General features: G+C 33.8%; 1 long non-coding RNA gene across 2 annotated transcripts; it reads left to right on the top strand.

Annotated features, from left to right (window-relative positions):
- Positions 1-1,887: 1,887 nt before the first annotated feature.
- LOC120138061 lies at positions 1,888-24,511 on the top strand. Of its 2 annotated transcripts, none has more exons than XR_005517484.1 (3): positions 1,888-1,900; positions 5,817-5,976; positions 24,485-24,511. It is a non-coding gene; the product is annotated as an uncharacterized LOC120138061 (long non-coding RNA). The 2 variants fall into 2 exon arrangements; XR_005517485.1 differs by lacking the exon at positions 1,888-1,900 and adding an exon at positions 3,248-3,257.
- Positions 24,512-24,666: the final 155 nt, after the last annotated feature.

Raw genomic sequence — 24,666 nt, 5'->3', positions numbered from 1 at the left:
ACTGTTAGAAAACCCAATAGTGGCAACAAAATCTGCAAATCGCTGATACCAGGCTCACGGAGCCTGTTTAAGGCCATAGAGTGATTTCTTTAGTAAACACACATGATTAGGGAGACTTTTGTCGCGAAAACCCATAGGCTAATGCATATATACTGTTTCGTTGAGATAACCATGTAAGAAAGCATTCTTGACATCTAACTGGTGAATAGGCCAAGATTTCGAAATAGCAATGCTAATAACAGTACGAATAGTAGCCGGTTTGACAACTGGACTAAAAGTCTCATCACAATCAACCCCTTGCTGATGAGTTTTCCTATCACCTACAAGACGAGCTTTATACCGCTCAAAAGAACCATCAGATTGCTTTTATGTCGAAAAATCCACATAGACCTGATTACATTCACATCCGGTGGCCTAGGTACCAATTCCCATGTTTTATTAGCAATAAGAGCATTAAATTCATCTAACGTTGCCTCTTTTCAATTTGGGTCACAAATAGCAATAATAGGGTTCTTAGGTAATGGAGAAATATTAGTGGTAGTCATGGCCGAGAAATTAGAAAAATATTTCATGTTTGGTTTGTAGATGCCATTTTTAGCTCTTGTTGTCATTTGATGAGGGGTAGGACCTTGTAACGGGGTGGGAATGGGTGTAGGCTGGTGGTCTGAGATGGGGAAGGCAACTGTACCAAGTGAGAGATTCGGCCCAGAAGAAGAAGTCCAGCTTGAGAGTGAGGAGGCAAAGATGGACTGAGAGGAATATGCCCAGCAGAGGGTGTGGGTTGCAGTGGGTTTGATGCCACATGCCTAGGAGAAGAGGTTGGGTCAGCTTGGTGCTCTAAATTAGGAGTTGGAACACTTTGGTAAGCCAAGTGATGTAAGATTGTATTATAATCCAGAAAATCATAATCGTTTTTGTGAGGCGAGTGAAGCTTAGAGAAAGGAATTTCGCGTTCAACAAATTTGACATGACGATAAATAATTATCTTTCCACTTGACATGTTATAGCATTTCGAACCTCTATGATTTGGGGCGAGACCAAGATAGACACAAGGAGTGGACCTTTCTTGCAATTTATGAATAGAGGTGGATGGGAAGAAGGAAAACATAGACAACCAAAGACACATAATTCTGAGTATATAGGATCACATTGGTATAGAACTTGAGTTTGAGACTTAAATCCTAGAACTTTGGTTAGAATGATGTTTAGGAGATATGTGGTCATCTCTAAAACATGATGCCAAAAGGAAAGAGGTAAAGAAGCATGAGCAAGTAAGGTCCGAATTATATTGTTTATGGATTTTATGTGGCGTTCGACTTTTCCATTTCGAGGTGACGTATAGGACAAGAAAGACGAGCATGCCATGATTATTAAAAACCTCTTTTAAAGTGCCATTAACATATTCTGTTCCATTGTCACATTGAAAGGTCTTAATATCACGAGTAAATTGTGTACGTATTAGACTATGAAAGGATTGGAACAAGTGTTTGACTTGAGATTTCTTAGCAATAGGAAATATCCACAAGAATTTACTGTAATCATCAAGAAAAAGAACATAATAAAAATGGCCAGATCTACTCATGACAGGCGAAGTCCAAAGATCACTGTGAATAATATCAAAAGGAGAAGTAGTGTGCGACATAGAATCATAAAACGTAACTTAGAAAGTTTCCCAAGAGGGCAAGATGAACAAAAAGTTTTACAAGCCTTATTACAATCAATAAAATTTTTACATCTAAGAGACCTAAAAACAACATCACCGGGATGTCCTAGACAGTTATGCCAAATATCATATGAAATAGTAGTAAAAGCTGAATTATTGACTGGAAGAGTGGCTTGATTAATGGAGAATAGAGGATAAAGGTCACTGGTACTGTCACATCTCACTAGTCTGGCTCCCGTATGTAAGTCATTAACGGAAAAACCAAGGGGATCAAATTCAATGGAAACTAAATTATCTTTGGTGAATTTACGGACATGTATTAAATTTTTAATCAATTTAGGAGCATGTAACACATTGTTCAAGTGAAACGGGGGGGTAAGGGCGAGGCAAAATAGTACTATCGTAACCAATAATTGGAACTAGATGTCCACTACCCACAACAATGTTATTATGTTTAATGCTCGAATTGAAATAAGAAGAAAAAAATACCTTGGTCCGAAGTCATGTGAGATGTAGCGCCGGTGTCCATGTAGAAATTTCCATCCGACTGAGAGTGGGATAGAGCATTCATCGCTGCCTCGATGTCGTATGAGCGTAGCTACTGTATAGAGATGCTGGACTGAACAGAGCTACTGCAGTATAGGCTTGAGGACGTAAGCCTAGTAGTTCAGGCCCAGTAGGACGTGACCACAATAGGAGTAGTACCGGTTTTGGGGGCCAAGATGCAGCAGGGTATGGGCATGGTGGAGGGTTGGGCCACTGAGCCAACCAAGGTGCCTATCCGGCCCATGGCTGTTGCTGTCAATTGAATGGTACAAACCCATGTTGTTGTTAGCCCACTTGGTCATTTCCATTCTTGCTCTTCCCAAAAGACTTAGTGTTCGATTTTTTTTGTTTGTTCCCCTTAGATGTAGAACGTGATGAAGCAGAGGTGCTGGAATCCGAGCCTGCAATAAGAGCGGTTTGGTTGCCGGAGCTTCCTTCCTTCGCCAAGCGATTCTTAATGGTCCGCTCCGCAAGTTTGAGACAGGATCGATAACTTTCAAAGGAGGGAAACTGTTCTTGGTTTTGAATGATATCAACCGTTCCGGCATAGGCCTCAGGCAGCCCGACCGTGAGTTTGAGAACCAATCTGTTGTTGGAGAGAGGGGCATCAACATCGGCAAGGCGGTCGACCAAGGATTTGATGTGATTACAATAGCTATCAATTGACGAGAAATTGCCGAAATCAAGGTCCACAAGTTCTTCTTCAAGGTGGGTAGCCCGAGAAGCCTTGTTGTCCTAAAACATCGATTCGAGGCGTGACCATGCCCCTTGAGCGGTGTCTTCTTTAAGCAAGATAACATGAAGGAGGTCCTTGGAGATAGTCTCATAAATCCACCGGAGTACCGCGACATCAAGACGTTTCCACAAGGCCAGGTCGGCGGCTTTGGATGCAGCATAGGTGGTGATTTCCTCTTTCTCTGTAGGAGGGATAATGTGGTGATACAAATCATGAACCCTAACAAGAACCTTGAATAAGGCCGCCCAAGAATGATACATACCGTGCTATATATCCAATGTGATAGGGATTAGGGACTTGACATTGGTTATAGTGAGAGCGGGATGAAACTTAGGTGATGCGGCCATTTGAGAGTGCAGCGGAAGAAGAAAAAGATGGGGAAAGATAGGTGGTTGTTAGGGAGATTTTGGATCGTAGAAGGCTGATACCATGAAAGATTGTAATGTGCTCATTTCAATTAGAAACGTCAGAATATATACATTGTACATTGAGTATTCTAAGCCTAGAAATTTGAAACTAATTAGCAAATAATAAGGCAGAATATTCACAAGATTATCGCCTTTACAAAAATAGGAGATATGTACAACAATAGAATATATTTATCAAATATTCTAACAGACAACTAGGTTTCTTCCTGGGCATTGAAGTAAAACGTGTTGGCAGTGCAATCTTCTTAAGCCAAAAGAAGAATGTGATAGAGCTTTTAGCCAAGACTGGTATGACTAACGCTGCCTCAACCCCTACTCCTATGATAGCTTCAATTAAGCTTTCTAAGGATGGAGGAAACCCTTTGGCTGATGCAAGGAATTATCGAAGTCTGGTGGTGGGTTCAATGCTGTATGCAAGTCACACGAGACCTGATATAGCATATAGTGTGAATGAATTGGCTTAATACATGCACAACCCGTGTGAACAACACTGCATCAAAGTGAGTGCTACAGTACTTAAATGGCACACTCAACTATGGTCTCACTTTCCTCTTAGAATATATTCATTTCAGCTAACTGCTTTTGCATATGCTGATTGGGGAGCGAATGTGGATGACAGACGATCCATCTTAAATAACTATGTGTATTTAGGGGAAGCTTGGTTATATGGAGTTCAAGGAAGCAGAAGACAGTGTCAAGGCTGAGTATAAAAGCTTGGCGGAGGTGGCTTCAGATGTAATGTGGTCAAATGCCTTGCTAAGTGATATGCAGGTTGAGCTAGGGTTACGCCAGTGATTTGGAGTGATAATTTCAGTGCAATAGCCGTGAGTGCTAATCAGGTATACCATTCAAAAACCAAACACATTGAGCTCGGCATACATTTTGTGCGTGAAAGTTGCAGCAGATAAACTGAGGATAAACTATTTGCCTTCTGATCACCAGGTTGTGATTGCTTGACTAAAGCCCTGACCAAAGAGTACTTTTCCATGTTTCATAAGAAGCTGAGTGTTGTGGCGTTTAGAAAGGTTGAATAGTGGAAAGAGTAGGGAGCATGTCGAATATGAAGTTGTTGTCAGCTCAGCAGGTTGTTAGGGTTAGGTTCAAAAGTTGTTACTAGCCTAGTGCAGTTACAAGTTGGTTATTCATGTAAACTCTTGTATAAAAAGATGATAGTGCACTCTATGTAATCACACTTATCCAATATCAATTACAAGTCATATTATTCTTCATATTTTCTAATGAATTACAATAAAATAGAATTTATTTATTTTATTGAAATTTGAATAAATATCTAACAATCTCTAATAATGAATATCTTGTAGGAGATCCATATTTTTAACCAATTTTTTTTGATTAGTTGAATTTATTAATAAATTATGCTTGCAATTTCAAACATATCTTAAGCATGGAATATCTTGTTAGGAGATCCATATTTCATTGCCATCATTTTCCAATTTGATTTCAAATATTTGTTAAGCATAAGGATTTGTATGGCATGAATTGGATTTCATATCATATTTGACGTGAGAAGGAGAGATTAGTAATATTGTGATTTCATAATTATCATATTCAACTGAAAGTAATATTAATAGATATACTAATAATGATTTTTTAACGTCTTAAATGAGATTAAAAATAACAGCATGTCTAATAGTAAAAACAACCCAAAAGCATGCATTACATTTTTATTGGAGCTTATATAAACCTAGAAACTATATAATCACCATAGTTAATACTAATCTTTTAATATATATATATATACACTTGTTTTTGTCCGAGTTTAAAATAATATATTTATTTATTTATTATCATTATTATTTTTATTAATATTTTCCCCCTTTCTTTAGGCCCGTGTTGAACCCCACTATCCCACTTCGTGGTTCTGTGATTCCTGGGCCGTGGATGAACGTGGAACCGTTGAACTGCTTTATATGCAGCTCTGTTCGCCAACAACAGGGGGAAAGCATTTCGTGGGAAAAATGTAGAGGGAAGTCAATTTACCACGGAATCTTTCGACACTTTTCTGAGTTTCTCTATACATTTTCGTAGTTTTCTTCTTCTTCCAACGGCTGCCATGGTTTTAAGTTCATACTCGAACTGGGAAACTGATTTCCACAGCACTAACGATGAAACAGTTCAAGCTGATCATCAACAACAATACTGGGATCCATTCGAGCTGTATTTTGGTTTCATTGATCATTACATTGAACTAAACAGCAGTTTTCTTCAACCACAAAAAGCTCGGGAAAGCTTCAGGAGGTTCCGAAATGGCCTCGAAGAGAGGTGGAAAGGTAGCTGTGCCAGCCAAAACCAAGATAAGGTTGTCAATCCATTGTTCGAGAAGCGTCCAAAACAGTTCGGTATTGGAGGGGCTTTGCCACCGAAGAAGGATCTGCATCGTTTTGTGAAGTGGCCTAAGGTTTTTCGTATTAAAAGGAAAAAGAGGATCCTTGTGCAGAAAGATGGAGGTCCCCTACTGCATTGTCAAGGGAAAATCACGTTTGGGATCGAATGTTCACAGGAAAACTGCTTCCGTCTTATGCTTAACAACGGTTAGGAACGAGGATAAGTTGGACTTCAGCAAAATCCTCGAGGCCATCAAGGTAAGATTACGCCACACCTGCAATGTTTCCCAACTTCCATTTAATTTCTGTTCAAATTACACATGGATTTAAACTTGTTCATGGGTTTAAAACCCCTTTAAAGTGCTTTGAAGTAAGGTACTGCTGAAGTGAATGTTAGGGTGAAAAAACCCTTTAAAATATGATATATAAGTAGAGTCCATGGGTTTAAAAATACAGACCCATTTGCTTCATGTAACCACGTGCATGTGGTTTTTATTTTTGTTATTGTTAAAATGGTAACCACGTATATGTGGTTTTTATTTTTGTTATTTTATTTATTATTTATTATTATTATTTTCATTAACTTTTATTAATCTTTGTTATTTATTTTATTTATTTTATTATTATTATTATATTAATAACGCATATCAGGTAAGATGGTGTTCGATCCACCTAAATATTTTTAAAATGATCGGTGGCTACTCTAACCCATTATTTCAATTCGAAACCCAATTCCGAACCCACTCGAAAGACGATTCCGACAATATATATATATATATATATATATATATATATATATATATATAAAACACCGGTGGTTATATGACCATAATATAATACTGGGTAATTATTGTAATGTCAGAGGGATTAACGTTGAATGTCAAATAATTAAGAGTTAGATTTAAACAGATATAACTTTATACTTAACCCAAATAATAATAAAATATCAAAAAAAAAATTCAAAGCACAAACTACACCTTCCCATGTGCTTCCTCTATGATTGCAAATTAAAAAATTAATTAAGTACGGTTTTGGTAGCTATATGGTGAAGAATTTGACATGTAAAAGCCTAGCAATTAACAAGGAAATAATAGGGATTCAGCTATTTCATTGTATAATTAAATCTTAAAAAAGAAATATTAATTTATTAACTCTAAAGAGTCTCCTCTATGATATTTTATCAAGGCTCCTTGCAAATATTATATGATTCTTTAGGAAGAAGCTTTCGATTAAAGTACTCTTAAAATAAATGAAAAATCACTGAAGTTTGCCATAGGCTTGCCCTAGTGTTTCCCTAAACCAATGATAAAATTCAAAATAAACCCTAAGCCCTAAATTCTTAGGCACATATATATATTTTATCAATGCATATTTGAATCAAAGCAAAGAATCGCTCGTATGAATCAAAGGAGAGGTGCAGGGTGTGAATATTTGTGGGCTAAAAAGGTCATCTGCTTTCTGATAAGGATGGATTCAACAGTAAGTCTCTGAATGATAGCTTTGCTTTAATTAATCCAAAAATAAAAGAAAGAAAAAGGAGGAGGAATTTAACTTTGGATGATGACAGGAAATATCAAATCCGTGATTTGCAGGGCAAGGCCAGAAAGGGCAGCTCACAGGCTAGTATTTTATTCCTACTTTAAATTAACATAGTCCAAATATAAATTAAACTCATGTTTAATTTTGACGACAAGATTTTCTCAAAAACACGTGTTTTAAAAACGTAAATCAATATCAATCATTTTGATTTATGTGTGGTTGATTATCTATAAAATCATTTTTATTTTTATTTTAAAAAATATATAATTTTATAAGTTTGAAATATAAATTAAAATAAAAAAATATATTCAGAAACTGATTACGTATAGAAAATGTTAAAATATTTTCATAATGACCAAAATTAACCTCTCGTTGATTATGTGTTGTCTAAGTTTACTAGATAGTATGTTTCATGCTTTCGAGCACGACTCTTTAAGCTTTAAACCTGCATGCATGCATGCATTTTTTTGGATTTCTAATACATCCTAAGCGATGTTTTGGCCCATTTGATAATGCCAATATTCAAAATTTTTGGCCCAATAGGGTAAATGGGTAAATACAATATTTTCTACAGTGTTCACGGAACTCACCACATTAAGATGACGAGTTTCTATAAAATATAATTTTTTTATTAAAATTTATCACATCGATGTAAAAAATTTAAATAAAAGAATATTTTTTATTAGAACGAGTTCCATGCATTATAGAAAATATTATAGATCCCAAAATAAAAGTGTTTGTGTCTATTTTGTAATTTTTTTCGGCTGTCATATTGGGCCTTAAAAACCCATTTTCCATTGTTGTTGCGTCCCCTTAAAAAATAGTTCAGGCGATCCGGTCCGATGGAAGTTTTGAGAGAAAATTTTCCGTCAATGTGTTTTCATATGAAAATTAAATATTTTTTGTCTAGTCATATGCGTAGATGGTGGGGGCGTAGGTGGAAGTGTTTAAGACCAATTTTTTAAAATCGGGCTAGACCATGAACCGATGAAGGTATTGATTTACTGGTTCAACTGTGATTAAACCGTAGTTGAACCAGTTTATATAAAATAATATATTTTTTAAAATTTTACATAATATTCAAAGCAATATATATATATATATATATAACACTCTTTTTAAGTTCACAACATTAAAAGGTATAAAAATATCACAAGTCATATTATAATATCAAGTGAAACAAAATGATTCAAATCAAGCTGGAATGGAAAACAAGTAAACATTATTAGCATGAACTCAAACAAACACAAACAGAAACACTAAAAAAAATACTTGTGATTAAAGAAAATACTTGTGGCTGAGACATGGTAGGAACCGAAGCGAAGATGATGTCGTGATTTTGTGCGGAAGATGAGTAGAGCGCACCGGTGATGGAGTAGGTTGCTGATGACGGTGAGGGAGTATGATGTCAGAGACGGAACAGTGATTGAGAAAACCAAAGTGGAAAATGGCTTAACCGAGATGCAAAATCAGAAAATAAATTTGGGGCTAAAAAAATCATAACAAACGACGTCGTTTGGTTTAATTTAAAAAAAAACAGATCCATGTGAACCGCTTGAACCGCCGGTTCACATCGGTTTCGCCGGCTCCCAACCGGTTCTACTGGTTCTTTAGCGGTTCATTGCAAAACTAGTTTTGGAGACTGACCGGACTGGACAGGCAACTGGTTCCTGGTTCAACCGGTCGGTCTGGTTTTGATAACATTGTTTAAGACTATTAATATTTCATTTAGTTTTTTTTAATTAATTGGTATTCGATCTATTGACCGACTAATTTAGATCAGGTACTACAGAGGCGAGGACGACTTTCCCAACACAGTTTGCTCCATTCGCAAGCGTCAGGATTCAAACCCCTGACCTTACTTAAGGGACCTAGTGTCTCATTCCACTAGACCAACTGATTGTTAATAATATTTCATTTAGTTTTTAATATAGTTATTGATATTTAATTTATATCTTAAAATTTTAATTTTTAATTCTATTTCAAAAGTATAGTGTCTTATCTTATTAAATAAATGGATAAATTTCATAATTAATTTATTTTTTATTGCTATTAAAAAATATTTTTATTGATGAAATTGTTTTGGATCAAATTAATAACCCAAGTAGGTTGAGTTTGTATATTTGACAATTTTAATATTCACTTTCTTTTCATACAAGTTCCGTTTGTAAGAAGTTTTGAAGAAACTTCACTAAACGACACTCTTACGCAGGCTGCAAATTGGGTTATGTAACGAAATTGTTTGTCTTGGAGAAAATCAGCTGGGGCTGACCATCATGAGTCTTAACAAATACGTAATAATTCAATGTAATATACCATTAGTTTTTACAATGTTGTAAGAGCTAGAATCAATGAGGTAACTGGTTGTCAATGAAGCACACCATCTCAAAGCATACGACGTCGTCTCCTTCAGCCGCATCGGAATGTGATAGCAACATTTCATCCCCTATAGGTAGCCCCCACGTCTCCATCATTAGTTTTGGCGAAAGGGAAGGGGGTTTGGAGTAATTAAGGTTTATACGTACTGCTTGAATTAATGAATGACATCGTTTGACACTTATCTGCACTTCAATTGCATGTTCACTCTATATCATCTACACACCCTATTGAGGCTCAAGATAAGACAGTATGGATTCTGTTTCGAGACATTTCCCCAAAATTTATCAGAAATCTCATTAAAATTTCATTTGCTCTACACCATACCCATCGGACATCAGCCTCTAATTACCAATTTTAAAAAATAGATGATACTGTTCGAGAATTATTTTAAATTCAAATAACACAATGTACAATTTATGGAACAAGAAGAATCGGATTGAGATTTGAGTCTCACAGTTGGCTCTTGATATTTGAAAGCCGGGAAGAAAACATGTTTAAAGATATTCGATATCAAGCTGAGTACAGCAGCTAAGTTATTCCCCTTTCAGCTGTATGGGGTATAAAGCATTGATCTTGTCAAGACAAGTATAAACCATTAATGACGGTTGCAATTTTCAGTCATATGTTTTTATTTCTTAAAATTGAATTGATTTTCGTAAAACTGGTTATATGGCCAATACCCAGATCCAACCCAATTGAACTGAAAATATAAAATATAAGAATAATTTTATTAGCTTTATTAATATTTAAATTTTTTAATTAATATTATAATGTATGATACTTTATATTATTGCCAGTTATGCGTGTTTATAATTTTTTGGAGAAAGGGTACACGAGGTATTTGTACTTTTCCAAAAAAACCTAAGGTGGCCTTCGAGTTTTTTTTCCCCACTTAATGTGGCCTTCGAACTTAAAAAAAAATCAATGTACATCTTTGACCAACGATTTTCGTCGTTGACCGTTATTATGCTGACATATCAATTTACGGTGCTGATGTGCCAATCTAAATTTATTGGTAACATGGTTGATGATGTGACAGATGCACTAAATTAGTTTTTTCTTATGAAGTTCGAGGGCCAAATTGATTAATCCTATTGTGCCATAAATTTATTAATCGAGGTTATGGAATCAACGCATAGTTTCATAAGGCAAAGATCGTAAAACTAATCCACAATGTGAAACCATCCAAAACCCCTTCGAACCATTCATATTAGAAACATATGAAAACAAGACAGCCAAACCAGCAATGTCTCACTTTAGTATGTTACCCAGTGTTCCACATACACCAGTAAACGTGCTCAATTGGTATTCTGCTATCAGTAGTGAAGTAATCATTTAATGACAGTAATTTCAACAAAGACGTAAGATGATAGCAGGGATGGACGGGGAGGGTGGGGCAGTCTCCCTCCTGAAATGTTAAAATTATTATATATTTTATATTTTTTCTATGTATTTTCTATTAAAAATTTATTTTCGCTTCCGAATTTTATAAGTTCAAGTTTGATTCCCAACATAAAATCCTATATTTATCCCTGGATGATAGTAAAGGGAATAAACAAGTGGAGTTTACAAGGAGGCATTATTCCATACTTTGACAAATTTCATAAATCTAGATTTTAACAATATGTTTGAATCGTAGTTAAATCAGCAATTGCTATCAGATGGACAAAAACAAAACGATGATGACTACCTTTTCAAAATGAATTAGGACACCATTGCTAGATATTAAATTACCTCTTGCTTTTGGATGGATTCAAATGGCTGCTCTTGCCACTGCAGGTATATATTAAACTCAAAATGTCGAAACATTTGGGTACATAAAGGAGAGAGAAGAATCACCAACAAATTAACGGGGCACCCATGGTTGTGTTGCCTGAAAAGACAATTTTATCCAAAAATACAAAAAAAAAAACCAATTTAGCACATATTCTCGAACATGTATTAAACTAGCACCATTTCTAACAAAATAAGATGGAGGCACGTTTTGTGAAACGCGCCATGCTAGTGTGGATGAAAGACGCGTTTTAGGGGGCGAGCTTTCCAGGGTTTTGCTGATTTGACAGTACAGTGGAAGACACATTGCAGGGGCACGCCTTTGAATATCGATTTAGTGTTAGGGTTGGTTGAGCGGTTTAGGATTTTTAGGTTAAAGTGGTTTAGATTTTTTGTTCAAATGGTTTAGGGTTAGATTAAAATTAAAAATCTTAATAACGAGAACTAAACCCTAAACCAAAAATAATGAATTAAATTGTAAACCCTTAATCGTAGACATTTAACCTTATAAATCGTAAATCATTGATCTTAAAAATTTTCTCCCTAAAATAAAAAACATAATTTATAAACCATGTATACCTAAATCTTAGAATATAAACCCTAATGGAAAAAAATATATAAAATCATTAATAATATTTATATGATAAAATATAAAACAAAAATAAATAAAATATAAGAAAAGAAAGTACAAAAAATCACATAAATTGAAATATTAGAAAATACAATTACATAAGTAATGCTCAATGGTTAAGTGATGATAAAAGAGAAGAACATTTTTTTCTTGTTGTGACCTAGGTTTCTGCAATGCCCACATCTTTTAGGTTCTTTTGACGTCTCTCGAATATTCATATCTCAATGAATTCAAGTAGATTTTGGATGACTTGACACCCTTAATAACAACAGATATGGTATAATTGTAAGCCAAGTCTGAATCTCATTTACGTCTTTTTCATTACCTACGAGGGGAACTAAAATTCATATACATTAAATAATTGCGAAAGTTGGTATACGAGATCAATATAACTTTTATAGTCCATATGAGAATGTGAGCAAACTTCTATAACATGGGAGCATGAATACTTTAGAGCTTGAAAAAAGGTCACAATCACACCACATTTCTTGCAGATTAACTCTGAAAGAGTTAGATTCAATCTCTTAAAGAGGTTGTGACATTTATGTCATATGAAATAATTCATAGGTGTGAGAAAAATTTGTTACCAACATTCTATTTGATGCTGCAACATTTTTCTGTAGACATGCTATTAATCTTGGGTGATAAAAATTGTCATTTTTCATCCATGTAAAAGTTTATCCTTCGAGTTTCGTAAAAAGCTTACCCAAATGAAAAATACATAGTTTAACCAAAGCAGTAACAGGTAAACGGCGCGCCCCCTTTAAGGTTGAATTAATAGCCTCAACCAAGTTGGTTGTCATATGACCATATCGATATCCACTATCGTATGAATTTGTCCATATTTCTTTGTTGATGACTCTGATGTAATTGTATCCTTACTCATTTTTTCCTTGCAACTTTTGAAGCATAAACTCAAACCTTTGAGGTAAGATATCGTAACCTAAGCTATATATATTAGTTAGTGTGAATTTAAAATAAATGAAATGAAAATGATTAAGAAATGAAATTGAAAAAAAAAGCATACTCATGCGTATAAGAAATTGGCGTTCATTGTTCTTCTTATATTTTCCATGGTAGTTTGCAGTAATATATCAGATACAGTAACAGTGTTGGACATGTGAGGGTTTCAACATTGTACCCAAAGAATCCACTTTTGCTTTGATCCAAGCTCCACGGTCTAAAATGATGCATATATCATCCCTCGTGAAACATGTAACGGTATTTTTTTTAAGGAAAAAGCTCAAAACTCTATATCTTCTCCTTAACAAGGGAAAATGCAATAGGATGAATGATGTAGTTGCCATTTTGGACAATTCCTAATAATAAAACTTGCTTGTATTTTTCACACACAAATGTATCATCAATTTGGACCATCGATTTACAGTATTTCACCGCATAAATCATTTGTGGCTAAGTTCAAAAAACACAGTAGAATAGGCATCAATCTCGAACCACATGGTCATTCTTGTTTCGAACTCAACTATTATCCCAATTATCAACCTTTCCATTACTTTAAGCTAACCGTGTAGCTCATTGTAAGATGAATCCCACTCGTAGTGAAGTTTTATAATGACATTCTGTTTTGTCTTTCATATTTTTCAGTAGGAGACGGTGTACTCATATTGTATTTTTATAGAAAAAATCAACACTGCAATAGCTATGTGAGAGCTTGCTTTGACTATGGACATGATGGCTTGAAAAATAATGTTAGAATCCAAGTTTGGATGGTCCTAGTTGATCCCTCTTGCACAACATGTATGAGAATCATTGTATCTTGTTAGTTCCCATATATTGTTTTTCCTATTCCTCTTTGATACACAAACTATCCAGTTGCATCCGTTATCACGTTAGACATAGTGACAAACATATTTTTTGTTGGTGGATTGATTGACTCTAGAGTGAACTAAATTACGAATATTATAATTCTTAATTGCAAGTATTGTTTCATCTTTGGATGTAAACTCCATTCCAATATATAACTCACCATCATTTACTACTAAGTTAAATTCATAGTCTCCACCTTTAGGCATATCCGAAAATTCTGACTCATACTCTGCGTCAAAGTCAACTTCATTCATATGTGCTAGATGTTCAGTTTGTGTTGTATTTATAAGAACTTCATCCGCATCATCATTGAAGTCCATCTTAAATTGCGATGATTCAGGCTCAACGAATAATCCTTTCGTAGCACCATCAACACTTGGCTTACGAAGTGGTTCTTCTGGTGGAGATTAATATTCATCTGTTAATCCGATTTTCAGGATGAACAAGTTAATAGATGAATGCATTCCACTTAAACTTGAAGGTATAATGTCATATGGGTTTTGAACAGATTGTTGTGCTAAAGGCATCTCGATATTGAGGTCAAAAAAGTTGGTAAATGAATGTCTTCCCATAGAACTTGGAGTAATAGTGTCATATGGGTTTTGAACAAATTGTTGTGTCGATGGCATGACCATGTTGAGGTCGAAGAAGTTGGTAGATGAATGCCTTCCCCTTGAACTTGAAATGATGTTGCCATATGGAGTGTTTGTGGAGCCACCTCGGTAGAGATCGTAATTAGTTACTGATGAATGTCTCCTCATTAAACTTGATGACATGCCACCAGGAGGTGAATTTGCCATTAATGATATGAAATCATTACAGATTATTTGAGTTGGGTTGTCAACTTGATCAACTTGATGAGCCAACCCATAGTGAGAACATAATGACATACCACAAACCACATGCACTTCAATAAATATGGCAAACGTTTATGTAATAGCTTCTAAACTTTCATTCTGAACATCAACATCATAACAACATCATCATCGTTAGAGAGGTAAAATACTATATATATTAATGGAAAAAGTTCAATAGGAAATATGTACTAAAGTAAAAACAGTCTTCTAGTACTTCCAACACAAACTTTTAAGAAAAATTTTGTGATTAACTCTCAAGAGTAATGTTTCTCTTGAAAGTTAAAGGAGTATAATGATCTGATTCGAAAATAACTCTCACTTCATATTTCTGAATTTGTGCATGATAATAGAAAACAACAGAAATACAACCCATTTTTTTGAGAGATGAGAGAGAGAGTTTGAGGAATTAAGTTTTAAAATGAATAGAAAAATGTGAAATCATTTCTTGTGGGATGAGCCTTCCTTTTTATGTCAGATTTTCTCTATATTTTTCAGTCAATTATATATACAGATGATGTTCCCAATCAGGGAATTATTTAGTCAATAATTCTATGTTTGATGGGATGAGACAGTATGACATGACATAATTCTCTGACAAAGGTGAAAATGCTTCTTATGGGACGAGCCTTCTATTTTTTGTCATATTTTCTCTATATTTTTCAATCAATTATATGCACAGATGATGTTCTCAGTTGGTGAACTATTCAAGTCAACCCCCTATGTTTGATGGGATGAGACACTATGAAATAACAGAAATTCTCTGAAAAATGTGAAAGCGCTTCTTGTGGGATGAGCCTTGCCTTTTTTTTTCAAATTTTCTCTGCATTTTTCAGTCAATTATATGCATAGATGATGTTCATAGTCGAGAGCTATTCATGTGAACCCCTTACATTTGATGGGATGAGACACTATGTAGATATTCTTTGAAAAATGTAAAAGCACTTCTTGTGGGATGAACCTTCCCCTTTTTATATGATTTTCTCTGCATTTTTCAGTCAATTATATTCATAGATGATGTTCCCAATCGAGGAACTATTCATATCAACCTCTTATGTTTGATGGGATGAGACACTATGACATGACAATGATTCTTTAAAAAAGGTGAAAGAGCTTTTTGTGGGACGAGCCTTCCTTTTTTGTCAAATTTTCTCTGCATTTTTTACTCAATTATATGCACAAATGACGGTAGAGATTCCCTACAAAAGTTAAAAGCGCTTCTTGTAGGATAAGTATAATACACCAAATCCTAGGGCAGTAGTTCAGATCAACCCGAGACCCATAAGTCAAACCCATTAGATCTTTTAAATCAGTTTGGACCATTTTTTTTTAAAGGTATTGGGCTTAATTTTGGCCTAAGAGTTAAAGTCAAATGTTTTTTTTAAAATTGGGATAAAAGGAGATGGACCAAAAGAGCAATTTAACCATTGCTTGCTTTAAAGGATAAACCCCTTTATTTTAGGTATTTTTCATGTGAACCCAAACACACCAAACCACTTATCTTTTCTACTTCTTCTCCATCCTTCTTCTTTTTCAAAGGTGGTTAAAGGAGCAAGTTTTTTGAATTCAAAGTCTAGTTTGAATCAACCAAGGTAAGAACCTTAATCTTCATTCCTCAAGCTTTAATTCAAGCCCCTAATCTCAAGTTTTGGTTATGATTTCAAAAATGGGTTTTTTTTATTAAGTTTAAGGGATTCAAGTGATCCAAGCTTGTTTTTAGTAAATTTGAGTTGTTTAGAGTGTTCCTAACTTAGTTTCAAGTCCTAGACAAGTTAGTAATCCTTTTCTTACCTTTCTTTAGCTAAGGAAGTAAGAGAAAATTATATGGCAACGGGAAATAAAAGGTTCATCCTAGTTGATTTGAGAGAGGTTTATCAGCAAAAGAAATCAGGTAACACACTCACAACTTCCTCATAGCAATTGTGGGTCATTGGAAATGTGTTATAGCTAGATAGTTAAGTTATGAAGCTTAGAGATACTTTTCATTGTATATTTTATCTTTGATGTTATTAACATGTATTAAAACCTTATTTATGACCCCTATGATCGTATAAAACATTAATAATCATTGGAAAACCTCAAGGTAGAGAAATTTGGGAGTTTGAGGGGCAATTTCGTGCCCAATAAAGGCATTTTTAAGAGTAGGTATCGATGCTGTAAGAAGTAATATCGATACTTTTCTTTTTAAGGACATAATGTGAGAGTTTTTGAAGAACATTATCGATACCCTTGTAGAGTATCGATATTGAGGGTTCGATGTCAAGATCGGGGTGCTTGGTATGTAGATCAATTTTCCATAATACCATTTTGGTATCGGTACTGTAGGGGAGTATCGATACCCAGGGTTGAGTATCGATACTTTCCACGGGAGTATCGATACTTCTAATTTGTTTTCAAGATGAAATAGTAGAGGGTATCGATACTTTCCACAGGAGTATTGATACTTCTAATTTATTTTTAAGATGAAATAGTAGAGGGTATCGATACCTTTAAGAGAGTATCGATACTAAAGGGGTGGTATCGATACTAAGAGGCTAGTATCGATACCAAGGTATATTTATGGGCATAAAATTCAAGGGACTTTAAGAAGAGATGAGGTTTCCCAAAAACTTTTTAATTACTCTCAAATAAGACTACAAGTGAGAACAATAATAATGCTTAATTGCACGTAGAAATGAGATAAGTTAGGGTGACATAAAACTAGCATTGCTTGATGCTTGGGAAACGATTAGGACACCCGATTCCATTAGTAAAGTTAAGGGTGTCGAATGTATAGAATCGATCCATGTATCCTTAGGGAGTGCGCAAGGCACTTTAAGCTGACTAACTAGGGCCAAGACCCGATACTCGCAAGGGGTGTGTTATTCGAGGGTATTGATCGATACAAAGATTCTAGGCACCATCCTCGATAGACTAGAGAGGTGTGTGAGCTCCGAGATGCATAACTCTCAATCGTACCATGATTTCTACCATAGAGTAAAAAGTGATTATACAAGTATACTCACTAATGCATTAGACTTGATAGCTTGAGCATTTTAGTGATACATTTTTAGTATGATCTAGTTGTTATTGTGACACTAAGCTAGTTAGTTTGGCATTTGGAATTTGTTTCCTTACGCATATTAGGTGGAGAGTTTGAGGAGCCTTTGAGTGACCGAGGTCCAGATTAAATGTAAATCAGAGTACATCTCAAGTTTTTGAAGGGCATGTGTATTTATAGACCCAGTTGTATTGAGTCGTAACTTTAATGTAAAAGTTGTTATGTATATTTTTGGTTTAAATACTTGTTTTGAGAGCTCCTCAATGTAAAGTTTAAATTATATTTTATGAATGTTTTTCTTAATTAAATTGATTTAAATGGTCATTTCAAATTAAAAGAAATGAAGAAAATTTTGGTCAACCATTCTGGTGATTTCGTGTAACATTCTAACCGGTTCATTATGTGTTGTACTGGTCTGGGGTGTTACAACAATCCTTCCCTTTTATTAACATAGATTCTCTATATTTCTCAGTCAATTATATGCAAATATGATGGAACTTTTCAGCACAAAAAATTGACTATATATTGTGGTCATCATTGCTTCATATGTTATCTATCATTTTCATTATGATCTTCAAAATAAAAAATCACATATTTCAATGGCATCTAAATATTCCTTATCTTATCTCCCAAATGATATATTAGCTGAAATTTTACGTTCCACTACTGGTATTTCTATTGAGGATTTTATCAACCTTCGATTAACTTGCTGGAACGTTTGCTTGACTTCAAAATCAAGATTTATATTTGCAAATGTTCGACTTCATGGGTATGCCTTGAAACCTTTGGATTGTTCTGAATGGCTACTCTTATGAAAGACTTATATTTTAAAAAAAATCCAGATACATTGTTTAGGGAAGGTATAATGGACTGTTTTTCCAAGTACTATGCCAATGTTGAAGTTGATTGTCATATTTTGAAGTAAACCTCTACGATGGGTGTCATTGAAGCAACTTACACGTTAGGTACACACTTGTTTGGCACTAAAGGGAGGTTGCAACAAGGATATCAAGTGTCATATACTCTTTATCCAATGCATCTAATGATGAAGCAAAAAGAGCTTATGCATTGTAGAACCATCACTATGTCTAATATTGCCAAAATTATATCAGTTTCGTACATCGAAAAGAATCCATAAACATATTTCTCATGTGATGAAATATTTAAAGGTTGTTTTTGGAATCGTGAAAGTAATATTGTAATCGATTTTTTTAGTAGGAATAATTAAATTAAAATAATATTGTAATAGATTTTGGTTATTGAATTTAAGATCACAATACCTTATTGTTTCACACTTATCATATCTTATCATGTCACATATTAAGGAGATAAAAACAATAAACCTTACACAAACCTTAAACATTAAATAAAATCATAAACACACCAATATTCTCTGAAAGTTTTAATCATTATAATTAGTTGACTCGTCAGAAGTAATATTTAGTTCTTCAATTCTTCATGCTTTTCTTGTTGTTGACTACATACAAATTGGAGCCATGTTTCTGGGTCTCCGTCATCTATCTTTATTTTTCCTTCATCTACCATTGGTTCTCTATCATTTATCTTAGTTGGTTTAGTATTCGAGCTGGAAACAACATCCTCAACCATACCAACAAGGTCAACATCATCGCTTAAAGGAAATCTCGTACATGATAGTGACAAATTAAACTATAATGAATATAATCTTCTACTGCTTCCAAGTTGAACCTTTCTTTCTATTTTCATGATCAACTCGTCTAGTTGAATATTTTGTTTTGAAATATATGTTTAAAGATTTGCAATCATAAAAAATAGCTTTAACAATAGTAGCCATGTTAGGAAAAAATTGAAGCTTTGGAAGTGAAAGACTCAAAATTTTTAGATTTTGTTTTGCTTCAAGCGAAAGTAAAATAACTTTTACCTCACACATACTTATAGGCCCTCATGAAGTGCTTCCTGTAGGATGATCCTTCCCCAATAAATACCACTTGTGATTTTAGGGTACTCATAATAGGTGATGATGGTGGATGTTGTGATGTTTTCGGTGGTGCTATTGAGGACGAGCTGAAAGCGTTTGCTCTTTTTCCATGAGCCGGGAAATGATAATATTATGACGATAGATGTTTTTTCTCGATGATGATGAATTGCCCCTCATATTTCCTCAGAAAGTATGAACGAATTTTCATTTTCGTTAAACTATTCAATATAGTCATCTTAAATCGAGGAACCTGTTTCAAAATATATTACCGAGGGGCATACGTTGATATCCGTTCTCCCATATCATTATCCAGTCTTTGTGCTTCACCACCCAATTATCATCGTTTTTTACCTCTTCTATCAATGTTATGCATATTGTCGAGATTTATAGGTGCTTCGAGAATATATTGTGTGAAACCATACTGGCGAAACACATGATCAATCAGATGTCACTCAATAATAGCATAATAGATAAGAGGCATAACTGCTAGCCAAACGTCCAATTGCCCACTCAAGTGAGGTGGGATGCAAGCACTCATTTCATCGTTCATATAGGGAAACCATTGAAACTAAAACAAAAATATATATTTCTTATCAAAATTAAAATAAGATTCTAATTATATAAAGATAATTAAATAAAAAATTAAAATATAAAATCATACATCTAAACAAGATTTTTAACTATGAGTAATTGAATGTCTTCTAATTCATCATGATATTACGATGATTTTTTATTGTTGATGACCATTTATTCAATATAAAAATATATTTCATTTTATAGTCAAAAAATATTTATAAATAAATTCAATATTGAAATTACCTTAATAATAAAGAAGACAAAATGACTCATTCACGATCAGACACAAAAAACATGAGATACCATGCCCATGATTGAAGAAGAATGAGACATCCGCCAATACCATTTTTAGTATAACTTGTTACCCGACACATTTCTCTAAACAGATATCCAAAAATTGCAGAGCCCCAATTGAACGTGTCAGTTACTTCAAAATCAATGAGGTGACGCAACCATTTACAATAATCCGTCCTATGATTCGTAATATATATGCTCGGGAAAAATGCTTTTGTCTCATCATCAGAATAATTTTTGTTCAACTATTCAAAAGTGGATTGCAGTCATGATAACGTTATTCGGCCACCATTGAACTCTGACGGGAAATTTCATATATACTCCATGCACAAAGAATGACAATCACCATCAACCAAACCATAAATAACAATTCCATCTACCAAAAGCCCCAAATGAAATGAAACATACTTCAGGGTAATGGTGCACTCCCACACGGAAGATGAAATGTGTGTATCTCTAGTCTCCACCTCTCGATTAGTGCAGAAATGAGAGCGAGTTCAAGTTTACAGCCTCCAACAATTTTCGTTATGTAACAACCTCATATAAAAACCTCTAGATACGATGCAGTATGTGCATTTTATTGTTACAAATAAACACTTCTAATATACAATCATTTTCCTAATTTATAAAAATTTTACAAATTAAAATTTTAAAAAATATTAAATAAAATATTGAAATAAACAAAATATTAAACAATTTAAATTAACATAATTTAATATTCAATTAATCTATTAAAAAATAAAAAAATTATACTTGTAACTATTTTTTCGACGAAGATTCGAACCAACTTGAAAAATAAAGAGAAAGATAAAAAACTAATTTTTGGTGTGATTTAGTTGAGGTGAGGGGAGAGGTTTATATTAGAGAGGAGGAGGGGGTTTAGGCGTGTAATACGAGTGAGAACCAATGACGGGAAGGATGTACAGGAATAGAAGGTGTGCCTTGTGAAACGTGCCTCCCAACTGGTGCTTAAATCTCGTGAAAGTGTGCCCTTATAACACGGTTTCCAACGTTACAACAAATCCCTTGAAAGTGCCTCCTTAAGTAAGCCTTTCGTCAACATCAACATAGTATGTTTCACAAAACGCGTCTCTTTCTTATTTTATAAAAAAATGGTGCTACTTTGATACATATTTAATTTTTTTATTTTTTATATTTAAAATTTAAAATATTTTTATTTAAAAAAAAAATCAAATAAGTTCTTGAACTTTTTTAAAAATCAATTTGGCCATCAAACTCGACAAGAATATCGATTTAGCCCATCTATCACATCATCAGCCATGACACCAACTACCATGGAATGCCACAACATAACTATGGATTGTTACGTCAACACTATAAAATGACAAAAATTTATTCTTTTTCTAAGTTAAGGGTCACATTGAGTGCAAAAAATTCCGATGGAGAAATTTCTTTTTTTTTGAAAAGGTACAGGGGTACAAATACCCTTTTGTCTAAATTTTTTAATTGGTCTTTAGTTCAAATTGAGAAAGATATAGTTTCAGTGACAAAGTTTTGGGAGGTATATAGATGATTAGTAAAGAATAATACGAGAATAGATAAAAAAAAATGCATTCACTAAGGCATATTAAACAACGTGATGAGCAGGACGGACGCATTAAGCTCTGTAGGGAACGTGATGAGCATGACGGATGTATTAAGCTCCGCAGGTAAGCAAGTGTATCTTTATTATTTTAGAAAAATTATAAAAATCAATTTGACTTATTAAGAGAGAAAAAAATTATATACTTAATATTTTTAAAAGATATATATTAAAATTTTGCACCAAATTTTTGAATTTAATGTGATGAGCAATTCAGCACGCCGGAGGCAATCCCCACTTAAGCTCCAGTATGTGATCTACTAATTATAAATTTTAAAACCATGATGGGGATGTTAATAAACGACCGACATTCTCGAACCAAATCAATTGCAATTTTAGTGGTCAACCAGCCAACTGAAAAGGACCCATTCTAGGAGATGGCGGCTGAATCCTAGGTGGAAAGGGACGGCGGCAAAAATAATTGAATGAGCAGCAGACAGGATGTGGGGCAGAACGTGGACGGTGGCGAAAGAACCGTAGTTTCCACATGGATAATGTTTTGGCCGGAGGAAAAAGACAGCAGGCACCAGCGTATGAACAATGAACACGCCGTCTAATCTAAGTATGAAAACGAGGATTCATGTACCAAAGATTGAACTCAGAACAAAAAGCTATTTTTGTCTGGATTAGATGCCGTCAATTATTTTTATCCTTAGAGTGTGTTTGGTTAAGGGAATGTGAGATTCTCATGGAATGAAATCTACATTCTCCCGTTTGGTTGGTCAGGAATGTCATTCCCGATAATCTTACATTATCAATAGTAGATTTTTTGGGGTATATTACCGGGAATGTCATTACCTCCCTTTCTTTAGGTATTATTGGATTATCAACGTTTTGGACTAAAATGACCTTAAAAAAATTCTTAAAAAATATCTTTATTCTTTCATTGAATAATAAAAATTCTACGAATGTTAAATTACAAATTTATCCTTAAACTATTTTATATTTACAAAAAAAGTCTATGATTAAAATTTTATATAAAGATCAGGGGTTAAAATAAAATTTTACCATTTCATTAAACCTTTTTATATTTTCAATTTTATAAAAAAAATTATATAATTTTTATGAATTTAAATTTTTAAAGAAAATATATAAATATTTTCCAACTTGTTAAAAAAACAAATATATAATAAGGACAATTTGGTCAAATATACATTCTAATAATCTTTTATTTACTTAACCAAACTCGGTAATCTTACATTCCTGATAAACCAACCAAACACAAAATACAACTTTCCAAGTAATCCTATTCCCTGATAATCTTTTATTCCTACTGGTAATCTTACATTCCGTGAACCAAACGCACCTTAGAGGGTGCTTGGTTTAGGTAATCTTGGATTACCAGGAGAATGAAATGTCATTCCCCGTTTGGTTGACAAACATTCCCAATCTCCGGTAATCTTTTATTCCCAACAGTGGTATTTTGGGGGTATATTATCGAAAATGTGATTACCCTCTTCCCCTTAAGTTTTGTTGGATTACCGATGTTTTGGATTAAAATACCCTTAATTGTTTTTCAAAAATATTATTCTTCTATCGATGAATAAAAAAAATTTACGAATGTTAAATTACAAATTTATCCTTAAACTATTTTAGATTTACTAAAAAAGTCCATAATTAGAATTTTATATGAAGTTCAGGTGTTAAAATAAAATTTTACCTTTTCATTAAACCTATTTATCTTTTCAATTTTGTAAACAAAATTATATAAATTTTATGAATTTAAATTTTTTAAAGAAAATATATAAATTAATTATAGTAAATTTATAGTATAATTCAACTTGTTAAAAAAACAAATATATAATAAGAACAATTTGATAAAATATACATTCCAATAATCTTTTATTCCTTTAACCAAACATTGTAATCTTACATTCCTGCTAAATGAACCAAACACAAAAAATAACATTCTCAGTAATCTTATTCTCACCGGTAATCCTATTCCAGTCAGTAATATTATTCCCGTCGGTAATCTTACATTCCGTGAACCAAATACACCCTTATTGTAATACTTGTTGTTTTATGGTATCGAATCACATCTAGATATTTAACCTGTTAAATTTGTATTTTAAAAATTAATAAACTGCATGTTTTTATTAAATGTTTATTATATTTTAATACTTAATAAGTATTCAAACTATTTGTTTAATATTTCAATTAGGGTTTATACATTGAAATATTTACATCAAATTATTAAAAAAATTATTTTTCTTGCGGAGCCGCGTGGTCTGAATAAGATGACGCAAGCGGCAGGCTCATTTCTCCGGAATCCACTCACACCATAATCCAAGAGGCAAAGTTTAACACTCTCACGTGTCTCAACCCTGCGCGTGACTTACTCGCAGCCGTCATCTGTTGGTGCTTATAGCCATATAAATAAGGTTCTCTCCTTTACCTTCCGCTCCCTCACTTCGGCTTGCTCGCTTCGCTTTAGAATTGTAGGATTGAGAATATATAATGTTATTGCAATTTGAT

The sequence above is a fragment of the Hibiscus syriacus genome, unplaced genomic scaffold (genome assembly GCF_006381635.1).
Source record: "Hibiscus syriacus cultivar Baekdansim isolate YM2019G1 unplaced genomic scaffold, ASM638163v2 tig00110678_pilon, whole genome shotgun sequence".
In the NCBI taxonomy this organism is placed as follows: Eukaryota; Viridiplantae; Streptophyta; class Magnoliopsida; order Malvales; family Malvaceae; genus Hibiscus; species Hibiscus syriacus.
Note: the sequence above shows the minus strand (reverse complement) of the source record. Positions and strands in the feature narration are given on the sequence as shown.